Source organism: Polypterus senegalus, chromosome 13 (assembly GCF_016835505.1).
Source record: "Polypterus senegalus isolate Bchr_013 chromosome 13, ASM1683550v1, whole genome shotgun sequence".
NCBI lineage: Eukaryota > Metazoa > Chordata > Cladistia > Polypteriformes > Polypteridae > Polypterus > Polypterus senegalus.
Window position 1 is genome coordinate 136,619,956 of NC_053166.1, and position 13,686 is coordinate 136,633,641.

Here is a 13,686-nt window from a genome sequence, read left to right on the forward strand (position 1 = left end):
GGTGTCATTTTTTATTTCTCCCCTTCTTATTCCACCCACATAAACCACTTTAAGAAACGTTCTTACTTTCACCTCTGTAACATAGCCCATGTTCGCTCATTCCTCTCCGTTTCCAATGCTGAGAAATGTGTCCACACTTTTATCTCATCCCACATCGATTATTGTAACTCCCTACTGGCAGGTGCCACTTTTAATCTTATAGCACAGCTCCAGTTGATTCAAAACTCTGATGCAACAGTCCTAACATGAACCGGCAACAGCAAGCACATAACACCCATCCTGCTTCTCTTCCACTGGCTTCCTGTGTCTTACAGAACTGAATATAAAATTCTCTTATTAACCTACAAAGCTTTAAATGGCCTTGCACCTTACTACATCAGTGACCATCTCCATTGCTATGCTCCTGTTCGCCCACTAAGGTCCTTTGATTCTGGCAATCTTGCTGTGCCCCACGCTAACCTACACTCTGTGGGTGACAGAACAACAACAACAACAACAACAACATTTATTTATATAGCACATTTTCATACAAACAGTAGCTCAAAGTGCTTTACATATTAAAGAATAGAAAAATGAAAGACACAATTATAAAACAAAATAAATCAACATTAATTAACATCGAATAAGAGTAAGGTTCAATGGCCAGGGGGGACAGAAAAAACAAAAAAACTCCAGACGGCTGGAGAAAAAATAAAATCTGTATGGATTCCAGACCATGAGACCGCCCAGTCCCCTCTGTTTATTCTACCTAATATAAATGAAACAGTCCTCTTTGGATTTAGGATTCTCACGGAAGGGCTTGATGATGATGATGGTCACGTAGACTTCTTCCTTTTAATCCGTCCATCATTGTTTGAGCATCATGAAGCTTTGAGTAGGTGGTGGTGGCGCAGGCCATCACCACAAAGAAACCGGAAAAAGAAACAGAAAAGAGAGTAGGGGTCAGTACGGATTTTAGAGCCACCATGAATAGTTATTTTGAGGAGACTGAACATATAGAGTATCAGGATTAAGTTAAATTAAGATTAAAATGAAGTTATAAAAAGGGCCTTCAGCTGTATAGCACCCTGACTCTGGAATGACCACCCGAAATGAATTAGATCAGCTGACTCCATTCATTCTTTTAAAAAACAACTTAAAACTCATCTGTTCAGGAAGACTTTTAAACTTAACCTGATATTCTGTCCCTTCTTTCAGTCTTCCTCTCTGTCCAGATGCTCAGGAGAATTTGTGTTTGTGTTATATCACAAATGATGTTATTTTCTAGGCTATTCTTTAAATATCGAATTTAATATTTTACTCTGGTTTATTGTGTTTTATTCTGTTTAATGCTTTGTGTATCATATATCTATCTATTTTGATGTTCTATTCAGGAAACATTTGCATCCATACTGTACAACTGATGTTTCTTTCTGAGACTATGTGAAATGCCTTGAGCACGGGTTAAGATACTGTATAAGTAAAATGTATCTCTCTATTATAATAAAAAAAATCCTGGGACAAGATGTGACGTTTACAGAGAGATACTTTCACGTCCTGTGAGACGAGACTTTGTGCCAAGAGATTTAATCCTGTCCGGGGTTCGAAATAAAAGACAAAGTGTAGATGACAAAGTAGAACATCTTAACGAATTCAGAAACGCTGGTGTGATATGCATTCAGAGCGGGTTAGAGATAATGGAAGTGCGAAAATTCAAAAGTCTCAAAATATGATAGTAAAGATCGCATTAGCGTAAACAAATAGAAATTATTAGATAGATAGATAGATAGATACTTTACTCGGTGAAATAACAGAACAGCGAAAAGAGATCGAATATATTGTAAGTCGTAGACTTGTAGTTCGTCTATTTCGTGTTGCCATCAGGGAAAAGTAGTGTTTCTTCCCAATGAAGAGGCATATCCGTGAGAATTAAAGGATTTGTTGTTTGGTGAAAGTGAAATCCACATACACAAGCCGCAGAGACGCGAAGTGGCTGGTGCGTAGTGCAGGCTGGGGGGCTGGAGAGCGAAGCGAGCAGGGGGCGAAGTCCCCTAGTTATTCTTATTATTATTAGTAGTAGTAGTATGGCATTCAGTTTTGCTTTTTCTCCTTTGTTACAACCTCCTGGGGGTCCACAGCATGTCCCATAACTGAGCCTTTTAATTAGCTTGTTGATTTGGTGGGCATCTCTTGAATTGATGTTACCAGGCCAGCACATCAACAGCATAGGAAATTCCACTGGCCATCACAGAGCTATAGAAGATGTGAAGGATGTCACTTCCCACATTAAAGGAATGCTGTCTCCTAAGAAAAAAAGAGTCTTCTTTGCCCTTTCTTATATATCTTGTCTGTGTTATGAGAACAGCCCATGCTGTCATTGATGTGAACCCCCAAGTACTTGTATGAGTGAACCACCACTACATCCTCTCTCTGAATAATGACTTGACATAGATGCTTTGGTGAGTGGCTATAAGTAGATCCATGTTTTGTTGTTGTTAAGATGCAGACAATTCTTTTAGCACCATTAAAGAAAGGTCTCCACCTGACTCCTACATTCTGTCTCATCCCCCTTATCAATACACCCCATAAATTTGGAATCATCTGAGAATTTCTGCAAGTGACATGACCTGGTGTTATATTTATAGTCAGAGGAGTCCAGAGTGAAGAGTAAATGTGACAGGCCTGCTCCTTGTGGTGCTCCAGTTTTGCTCATCCATACCAGAGACACAGTCCTCGAGTCTCACAAACTGCGGTCTGCTTAACAGATAGAGTCCATTATCCAAAACACCACAGGCTCATCCACCTGCAGATCTCTGAGTTTACCCCTTAACAGGGATGGCTGGATGGTACTGAAGGCACTGGAGAAATCAAAAATCATCATCCTCAAAGTGCTGTTAGCTTCGCCCAGGTGAGAATAAGCCTTGTGGAGTAGTTAGATCTGCAGTGGGCTGGCACCCTGTCCGGGATTTGTTCCTGCCTTGTGCCCTGTGTTGGCTGGGGATTGGCTCCAGCAGACCCCCGTGACCCTGTATTAGGATATAGTGGGTTGGAAAATGACTGACTGACTGAGTAGTTGCATTGCAAGATAATTGCATTCTCCACTCTAATCTTTGTCTGATAAGCAAACTGCAGTGGGTCCAGGTGGCCTACCACAAGAGGTCTAATATATTCCAGGACCAGTCTCTCAAAGGTCTTCATGATGTGAGACGTAAGTGCCACTGGTGTGTAGTCATGCCTTCCTTCTTTGGAACAGGGAAAATGAAGGATGTTTTCCACTGCAGTGACACTTTCTGGGGCCTTAGTGACAGACTGGACAGGTGACAGAGGACACCACAAGAGGACTTAAGAACTTGACGACTGAATGGTCCAACAGCTTTTCCTGTGTGTAGCTTCCTCAATTGTTTCCTTACTTGGTCTTCAGTTATGGACAGCCTGCTGTTCACAGGTGGATTCATCACCAGCCATTCCAGTTCATGTAGTTGGGATGGTGTAGGGAGACTGGTCATTGCAAGAAGGTGGCAGTGGGAGGGAAAATGTAATAAACTGGTTCATGGAATAAGCTTTGTCCACATCTCCTTCAATCACCTAAGCCCTGGTATGCTTGAGTCCCATATTTATGTGAACATACTAAAAAATGCAGCAGCCCAGGCCTGCTGTGAATGAGTGTGATTTATGATGGACTGTTGCTACATCCAGGACTGGTCCCTACCTTGCGGCTGATGCTTTTGGGATGAACTGCGTTACTTAAAGTGAGTTCAGATAACACTGGTCTACAAAAAAATATTTTTTGTTTGCTACTGGGAACTTCGGAGCAGCTATTTATTACGTTTTTTTACACTGATTCCATATATGACATCGGAATTAAGCTAGCATGTCAGGTTTTTGAAATACACATCATTAACGTTTTGACACTTTTGAATATCAAGATAATATATCAACACGATATCTGGAGTTTGGACTATGTCCCACCAAAATTATTTTGATGTGTTTATTCTGAAAACAAACCAGGAGATGATACCAGAGACACGTTAAAGCATATTTATGTCCATTTGCCTCAATATAAAAGTGAGGTCAGCGTGCCCAAAAATGTTGGAGGCATTCGCTTTTACACTTGTACTGAACATCCGTTTCTCTTTCCAAGAACCAACAGTAGTCACCCATCATGCTCAGAGTGAATTTTCCCTGATATCAATTCTCCATCACCTTTATATCTTGATGAAATCTTTCCCCATACTCAGCGCTGACATCGCCCAGATTTGGTGGAAAAAAGTCGAGATGAGAATGTAAGAAATATGCATCTTTAGTGACATGCTGGCTCCCATAAGCTGATACACTTTCAGCAGGTTCTCCAGAAGCTCAGCATTATTTTCTGCTCTGTGACTGCCAAGAAAATTCTGGACAACTCGCACGAATGCTTCCTAAGCTGCTGATTCAGTGGGCTTCAGTTTCCTTTTGAAGTCATCGTCAAACATCCATCAGTTCACAGATTTCAAGAAAAACAAAAACACCTTCCTTAATTTTGGCTTCACTTCTCTCGAGACCAAACTTATTTCTTAAGTGCATCGTCGTTTCTGTCCATCGCCTTGACAAAATTTTCAAAGTAATGGTGAATCTAACGAACAAAATGTCCCGAAATGCAACGTTATGTTTAACAATTGTGACAGATAGGGGGCACTATCGCTACCTTGAACCCCTGTCCAAGACTCCAGACACCAGATAAAAGTCCAAAAGTTGACTTTATTTATTAACACTAGTGCACCAAGCACCCCACTCTCCACAATACTCATAAATTAAATCACAAATACAATAAACAATCCTCCACACTCCCAGACGCATTGCCACCCTTCCACCCAGCTCAGCTCAATGCTCTGGTGTCTCTCTGTCTTTTATAGTCCTTATCCCCGAAGTGTTTTGCCCTCTCTGTCCACATGACTAGGAACACTTCCGGGTCAGATGAAAATCCTTTTTCTTTACCCCGGAACTACGTCATTCCCCTTGTCCATGTGTGTATGGAAAATAGTCACTGCTCCTCCCTGCAGTGCCTTTTAGTGGCCCCCATGGTATCCAGCAGGGCTGTAAAGGAAAACTCCAACGTCCGTAATTCCCTGCTGCCATTCGGGGCACCTCCATGGTGCAGGGAGGGCTCCACCTGGCGGCATAGGGGTATTGGCTGGGATGAACAGCCGGCCATCAATCACACAGTAAAACCTCGATCTACTGCACTGTCATGTCTGAGTTGTGTCATTATGCTTTAGATTCATATAAGACCTGGTAATCAGTAACAAATATTTTTTCTGCTAATTAAAAATTAATAATTAAAAAAATTAATAACGACAAAGTAAACGACTCACAGCTGTTAGTAACGTGTGGCAAATTCTTTTATCTCAATGGCATCCCTAATGGAATTACCGGTCCAGTCACACTTGTTGTCCAAAACCTGGAACATCATAACTAAAAAAACGGGACATGCTGGACGAAAACGGTTTTCAGATTTGGAGTCAGCAAGTGAAACCTGTTATAGTAAAGATGAAAGACTCCCAGTAGCAAAATGCTTGTTGACCAGTGTAATGGATGTATTAAACAATTTATTTAAAATGGTCAGGTAATAAGTGAGTATGGGTGTGTGACGGTATGTCCTTCCATGCACTGGTTGGTTCCCTGCTTCCTCGTGACTAATGCTGCTGGAATCCTTCAATTAGCCTGAGTGTTTTCACTTGAATGGATTGATGGTCATGGATGGACAAATGCGAAATAACACAAAAAGCATTAAGGACAGACAAGTATCCATCTGCTTCCTGCATTTGCTTTTACTCATTACAGAGTCAAAGTGTGTCCCCCCAGCATAAGATATGAAGCAGGAACAGTCGCTGGATTGGAGGCCAGTTCATTCCATGACATCCGCAATGAATCATCAAGGGCTTGATTTCTGAACCTTTTCCTTTTCGTTTAGGATTTCTTTCTGTCAGTTGTTTCTAATGAATTCATTACGTATTACTTGTTTCTTGTGTTAGTTGGAATTACTGTTTTCTGTGTTTTGTTGCTGGAACCTCAGTTTGCGAGCATAATTCATTCTGGAAATGTGCTCGCAATCCAAAGCACTCATATATCAAAGCGAATTTCCCCATAAGAAATAATGGAAACTCTGATGATTCGTTTCACAACCCAAAACTATTCATATAAAAATGATTAATACAAAATATAAAGTAAAAATACATAAAACAAATTAACCTGCACTTTACCTTTGAAAAGAATCATGGCTGGTGTGAGAGAGTTTTTAAATGCTTTCGGGATTCTACCTAATGGGACGACAGGCCGGAAGAGCATCTCGAAGCAACCACAGGCTCCAAGTGCTGCAGCAGTTCGCCGTAAAAACAAATCTGAAAAGATTACGGACATGCTATAAACGCCTGCCATTGATGGGTAATACAGGAACATAATAAATGTGCAGGGCACAGTGTTACTTGGCCCTGGCCCTGTCTGACTGCGGTGTCTGTGTATAGTTAGTGGCAGATCCCGCTACAATAAATAACCGTGCTGTTCCTGTTTCAAGCAGAATAAAGCTGGTGTCGCTAAAATAAAGCGACAGAGAGAAGAACCATCAGCTCAGTTGTGATCACGTGGCGCTTGGCAGACAAAGTGTATACGGACTACTCGTATTGCAAGACATTTCACCATTATTAAAAATTTTAGCTCATCTTGCAAAATACTCGCAATCCAAGGTTCCACTTGTATTTTGCTTGATTTAATTAGTGTGTGGAAAGACCCTTAATTAGTTTGTTGCTTTCAAGTTCCATCTTTAGAGGACTCCGTTAAACACCAACATACAGACAGTGCGGTTAACCTTATGTTGGTGTTCTTCTGCTCTCTTTAACGCCCTAGAGTGTTTTGGCATTTACAGTCTTTTCACCATTGCGGAAGAATATGTGTAACTTTAGAAAAACGGTTTATATTGTGTTATCTTTCGCTTTGATCTACTTGCTTGAGTAAGCTTTAATCTTATCAGCTTTTGCTGATCGAGTTACTTACTGTCCTTCTTGAGACATACCCTGTAGGCTTGTAAACAAGCTCATCTCTTACAGATGACAGATGCAGGACATGTTTTGTGGTTAAAGGAATCATCAAAGTGTAATATGTCTGTTTTGTCTGAGGGGCCTACATGCAGGACCTCTCTTGGGCTGGCGTGGGGAGATCTGTAGCCATGATGTCCAACTACTGCAGTGCTACTGTGGCTACGAGCTTTCATCCTAACCCTTTTCTTAATTCTTAATTTAACTCTTTATCTTCACTTCAATTAATCCAGACCCCCACCCCAGTTCTTTCTGTTTTTCTTAACTAGGGGGCTCTGCCCCCTGGTCACTTTCGCTCGCCCACCCCTGGGTTTGGTTTACTGGATATAAAATTTAAAGAGAATGTTATTTTCATGGGAATTGTTACACATTCATTACGTTCACTTTTACTTTAAAACTTTTGTAAAAACAATACTTGTCCTTTATTTCCGGCCCTGACTGTGGTTAAATCTCTTTCTCGCAGGACGTGTCACGCTTCTTGTGTTGTGAAGGGGGGGGCAGCTGAATTCACACTAAAGAGAAGCGGTCGGATCATCTGCTAGCTTGCTGCTGCTGGCGAGCTGCCTGTTCTGTTTGTCGCGCCGCGCGTCAATCATTTAAAAGCCAGTACAGCAGCTGTTCTTTTGCCACTTTGTGCTGTGAAGGGGGGGTGAACGCACGCTAAGGATCATCTGCTGGCTGCTACTGCTGGCGATCTGCGTGTTCTGCTTGTCGTTGTTTTAAGAGCTGGGAGCACATGATGCATGTCTGCCAAAAGCATTCCAACAACTGCTAGGTTAGATGTCCATGAACGTGTTTGAAATGTCGTCTCACTGCCTTGACTCGCGGGACGTCAAATTGTCTTCCAAGAAGATCACGTCTCGTCTCCCTAGTCTCCCTTTATAATAGAGAAATAACAATGAGATACAAATTGAGCCGACACATGGCCATCTAACTTGTGTCCATCGTACAATTTTGGAAAATAAAGAAAAGTGATGTCTCAGTAATGGAAGTCTGCTCAGGTTCACAAAACATTTTGAGGGTCTTCTTACAAGAGAAAAAAACAATTTCTGGAAATATCTGTTGTGACAGAATGAGAGCGCCGAGAAGCCACGGATTTAAATAACAGGTTTAAGGAACAGCAAGAATCGTCTTCTAATTAAGAAAATGGTTGAGGACCTGACTTAGCGGGTCATCTGTTGGCTCACCTCACATCTCATTTGTTTTTTTTTTTTCTTTTGCTGCCACTGAAAGAAAAAAGAAGCAAATTCAGAGGACTAAGTGTTTTTAAAAAACAAGGCAATTAAAATGATGGGAAAAGAAGTCAATTAACAGCAGAAATTTGTCACTAATGAAGACAGGAAAATCTGCAGCCATGGTAGCCCAGCCAGGATTGGAGTAGGACACCCCAGGCAACAGCAGCCCAGCCCTGGGTGAAGCCCCCCTGGTTCCAATGTCTATGTTTTACTGTCATCTATAGATGAAGTTAAAGTAATGAATGAATAATGTTAGATTCCAATTAAACCAGGAATAGAAAATGACTACACGCTTGGCTACTCCCCCACAAATTTCTCATTTGGTTTAAGGCTTTTTTCTCAGTTCTATGCTTTAAAACTTAGAGCTATGCATCTGGTAGAGATGCCTCCATTTCAGGTCTCACTCTAAGCTAGTCAAGGAATTTGATCAAAGAGCCCTTTTGATTCCCTATCTGCAGCTGAATGCCTTCATGACTGGACTGCATAGCATCTGGGAAGGAATTCACACGTCATGGTGCTGCTCGTCACCTCTGTTCTCTGCTTTAAAACTAAGCAAGGTGTGACTATCACTTCAATCAGTCTGTCAAGCTTGTTAGTATATAGCGCCTTTTACAGCATTCCCAAAATAAATCTTTTTATTTAGAAAAAAGGAGGTGTGTGTGTGTGTGTGTGTGTGAGAAGAACAGGGTCCAAGCAATCCACTGGCCCCCACCCAGTTGTCTAATTAGAATAAAGCAAAGTTGAGTTTGGGGGTTTCCTGCAATAGCCATGCTGCCTTAGAGAAGGGGGTGAGTAGCCAGGCACCTTTGGAACGAGCCCCGGACACAGACAGGTAGACATCGTATTACACACCACCACATGTTTATTTACAGTCCCTATTTACAACAAAGTGTTCACAAACCCCCAAAACTGCCCTAAAGTCCAGGCCTCACACTGCCTCTTTCAGTCTTCAGGCCGCCTCCTTTCCTCCTCCAAGACCTTGTCTTCCTTCGCTCCAGACTCCAGCCAATGAATGGAGGGAGGAGACCCCTTTTATTCACACCCGGACGAGCTCCAGGTGCTTCCTGACAAGCCTCCGCAGACACTCCCCAGTGTGGCGGAAGTACCAGCTGCATATCCTGAAGCACTCCGGGTGTCCCTGGTCTTCTTTCCCCCAGCTATTCCGGCTGTGGCGGAAGTGCTGAGGTCCAGGGCTCCATAGGCATTGGGGCGCCCCCTGGTGGTGACCACGGGCCCCTACAGGGCTGAACGTCCAAGCTCTGTACCCGTGGTCCCCAAAGCCACCAGGGTGGTCACCCCCTTGTGGTCTGGAGGAGGCACAAGCCCTCCTCCGGTCCTCCTGGGCATCCTGGCTGGGTAGCAGCCCCAGCCACTTGCCACACACCCAAAAAACACATCAACTATTTCAAATGTAACTGTTTATAACACAAATTCTCCTCTTACCTTTCTGCTGACATTGTAATGTATCCTTCTGGGTGGGATGCTCACAGGACACTGCAGGCTTTACTGCCAGTATAGTGACAACACATAGGGGGACCCCCTCTTATCCACCAACACTCAAGTATACCTATCCAGTTAATCTGGAGCGTGTCATTGTGCAATTGTTTAATAACTAGTCTTATGCAAAGAGAGTATCTGCAAATTTAATGCCAGAAAACATGGCAGAACTCATTGATTGTAACATTGAATAAAAACAAGGATAGATAGATAGATAGATAGATAGATGTAAGGTACTATATAATAGATAGATAGATAGATAGATGTAAGGCACTATATAGATAGATAGATAGATAGATAGATGTAAGGCACTATATAATAGATAGATAGATAGATAGATTAAGGCACTATATAATAGATAGATAGATGTAAGGCACTATATAATAGATAGATAGATGTAAGGCACTATATAATAGATAGATAGATAGATAGATGTAAGGCACTATATAATAGATAGATAGATAGATAGTGTGGAAGATGGCCCAGACACAGACAGGCAGACACACACGTTTATTTAGGTGCTCCATACTTACAAGTATGCTCCTCAGTCCCCAAAGTCCTGGCCACCAAACAATGCCTTCTCTTTCTTCAGGCCGCCTCCTTGCCTCCTCCCAGACCTCGTCCGTCTTCCACCCAACTGAAGTCAATGTAGGAAGGGAGGCGGCCCCTTTTATGGTCCCCCAGATGTGCTCCAGATGTGTCCCGGCAATCTTCCACCGACATGCCCCAGTGTGGCAGAAGTGCCGGCTGCATCCCTGGAAGCACTCTGGGTGTCCCTGTTTCTCCGGGTGTGGCGGAAGTGCTGAGGTTCAGGGCTCTAAAGGCATAGGGGCGCCCCCTGGCGGTGACCACGGGCCCCTACAGGGTTGAGTTTTAAAGCTCTGTACTTGTGGCCCCCAAAGGAACCAGGGCAGTCACCCCCACATGGTCTGGGGAAGGCGTAAGCCCTCCTCCGGTCCTCCTGGGCAGGTCGCCCCCCCAGCCATCTCCGACAATATATAGATGTAAGGCACTAGATAATAGATAGATAGATAGACAGGCACTACATGATAGCTGGATTGGTTCCTAAAGCTGTTTCTAAAAATCTTTTTAGACCAACAGAAGCAGATGCCTCTCAGATGGTTTTTACCAACAGTTGTCCCAAATACGATTTTATACACTAGCACAAAGTGTAAACGTTGAGAGGTTAACCTGAAATGCTTACAAACATTTTAATAAGTATGTCATCAAACTGAAGCAGGAGTGACACTTGTCTTTAATAAGCAATGTAAGAAATGTCAATTCTTCCTTTTTTTTTCTTTAATGTATGTGTTTTTGTGGCTCACTTTTATGTCCTCCTCCTGGTGTGTGTATAATGTGATCCGCACTGCCTGATCCCCTTTGGTTGCTCTCTAGTCCCACTTTTAGGTGAGATATTAAAGACCATCAGTGACAACATACACTCATTGAGCAAATTCTTATGCACGCTCTACTTTTGCTCTCAGTTGTTTGTTGCATGGACTCCCCACGATCTTGGAAACATTCCTATGAATCTCTAGTTCATGTTGACAGTTTCTGCAGATGTGTCACCTGCACATTCATACTGCTGTTCTGCTCGATTCAGATATGGGGACTGGGAAGGCCACTGAAGAACACTGAACTCATTGTCATGTTATTGACAGCAGTTTGCGATGACTTTTGCTTTGTGACATGGTGATTTATCATGTTGGAAGTAGAAATTAGAAGATGGACACATTGTGGCCAGGAATGGATGCACATGGTCAGCAACAATCCTCAAATCCTGGAGCCCTGGACCTCAGCACTTCCGCCACACCCGGAGAAGCAGGGACACCCAGAGTGCTTCCAGGGATGCAGGGTTGTGGTATTCAAGAGAGGATTGCTTGGTATTAACAGGCCTAAAGTGTGCCAAGAAAACATTCATAACACCATGACACCACCACCACCAGCCTTGACTGATTATCCAAGGCAGGTTGGGTGCACGGATTCATGATGTTAACACCAAATTTCCGATCCGTATGCCTTAGCAGAAATTGAGATTCATCAGACCATTCTTTGTTTTTCTAGTCTTCAATTGTCCAGTTCTGGTGAGCCTACGCCAACTGCAGCCTCAGCTTTCTGTTTTTGGCTGACAGAAATGAAACTCGACGTGGTCTTCTGCTGTTGTAGCCCATCCACCTCAAGGTCTGACGTGATGTGCATTCTGTGATGCTCTTCTGCTCACCTCAGGTGTACAGAAAGGTCATCTGTTGCCTTTCTGTCAGCTTGAACCATTCTGGCCATTCTCTTCTGACCGCTCGCTGTTCTCAACAAGCCATTTCCATCTGCTTTTGAGGGTTACCTTTATGAGAACCCTGTTGGTGTCATTATTTCCATAACTCATCTTCAGTAAATATTTGATCACATCCCATCTGCAGAACTACCGCTCACTGGATGTTTTTGTGTTTCTACACCATTCTCAGTAAACTCTCAAGACTGTTAATACATGAAAATCCCAGGAGATCAGCAGTTACAGAAATACTCAAAGCAGCCGGTCTGGCATCAACAGTCATTTTTCATACTTTTCATACTTTTATGCATTGTGCTGCTGCCATGCGATTGGCTGATTAGATCGTTGCACAGACGTTCTTAATAATTTGTTCAGTGAGTGTCATGTGCTGTACAGCACTCTCTCAATATTTGTACATTATTTGAGCAGTAAGCTGTGCGTTACTTTCATGTACCCTGCTGTAAGGCGTGACTCCGCTGTGTACTTCACCTAGAAAGGGTTTATAAATGGAGCAATGAAAGCACAGCCTGAGCCCAAGTTGTAAATTTAACAATAAACTCTACGTGCTGTCTCTCAGACTTCATGCTGGGGTGAAAACACTGTGCATAAAAACTTTGTAAAAAACCTGAGACTTTGCGAGGTTTCATCTTTTTTTACTGACTCAAACAGATATGTAAAGATATAACAGTACAAAAAGTATAAAATCATATCGCGCATACATCAAAATGACAGTTTTATGAAAATAAGTAATCGTGATACTTGAAAAACGTGTAAAAATGTTATAAAGACATTAATGTGCAAGCCGTTCTTTACACGTTTATTAAAAGTGTCTGGAAAAGTTAAAATAAAAATTCATATGCATGGCATGGCTCTCTTGATTTCTTTTGTCACGGAAACAGCAAGCAGTACACCTGAAATCCAGGAACGGAAAAAGATCTCTGCTAATGGCGCATATCCGTAGGCCACGGATTTATTCAAAGTGTCTGCTTTTAATACTGTGAATATCGTCCGTGTTATTCTGGTCAGTTTTTAATAAAAACACAGAACTGGTGTGGTCAATAAAGCACTTCTGTTCTGTGCAATATTTTCAGAATTACAATCAAACATTTTTTTTGGCTGCATGGTCATGCATTGGGGTTGTGCTTTGAGCTCCAGGTTCAGGATTATGGATTTAAATCCCTGCTGAGCTGCTGTATGTGAGAAGTCCGAGTCTCTGCCAGTCCTTGCGGGTTTTTCCTTCAAGCACTTCAGTTTTCGTTCTCTATCCCTGTGACGTGCACGTTATGGGTGCCCTAAATCTGAATTTGACCTCATTCAGGCTCGGCCCCCTGCCTTGTTCCTGAAGCTCCTCGATACTCGCTAAAAATCACTCAGTAAATGGTGGGTTCCATTCTTCCTTCCACATGCAGAGTAGGTATTGCAGTTTAGAGCTACACTAATGAGTGTGCCTGTGATTGTGTGCCATTTTCAAACAAGAAATAACCAAATGTACAAAATATCTCCAATCCCAACTTTAATTGTCCCTCCAAAACCCCAAAATGACATAATTTATGTTCACATTTATTTAACAGACAACTTTGCCCAGAGTGAATGTACAAATCCCGTACAGTTAACTATGCCAGCTTAAAGGATTTGAATCTGT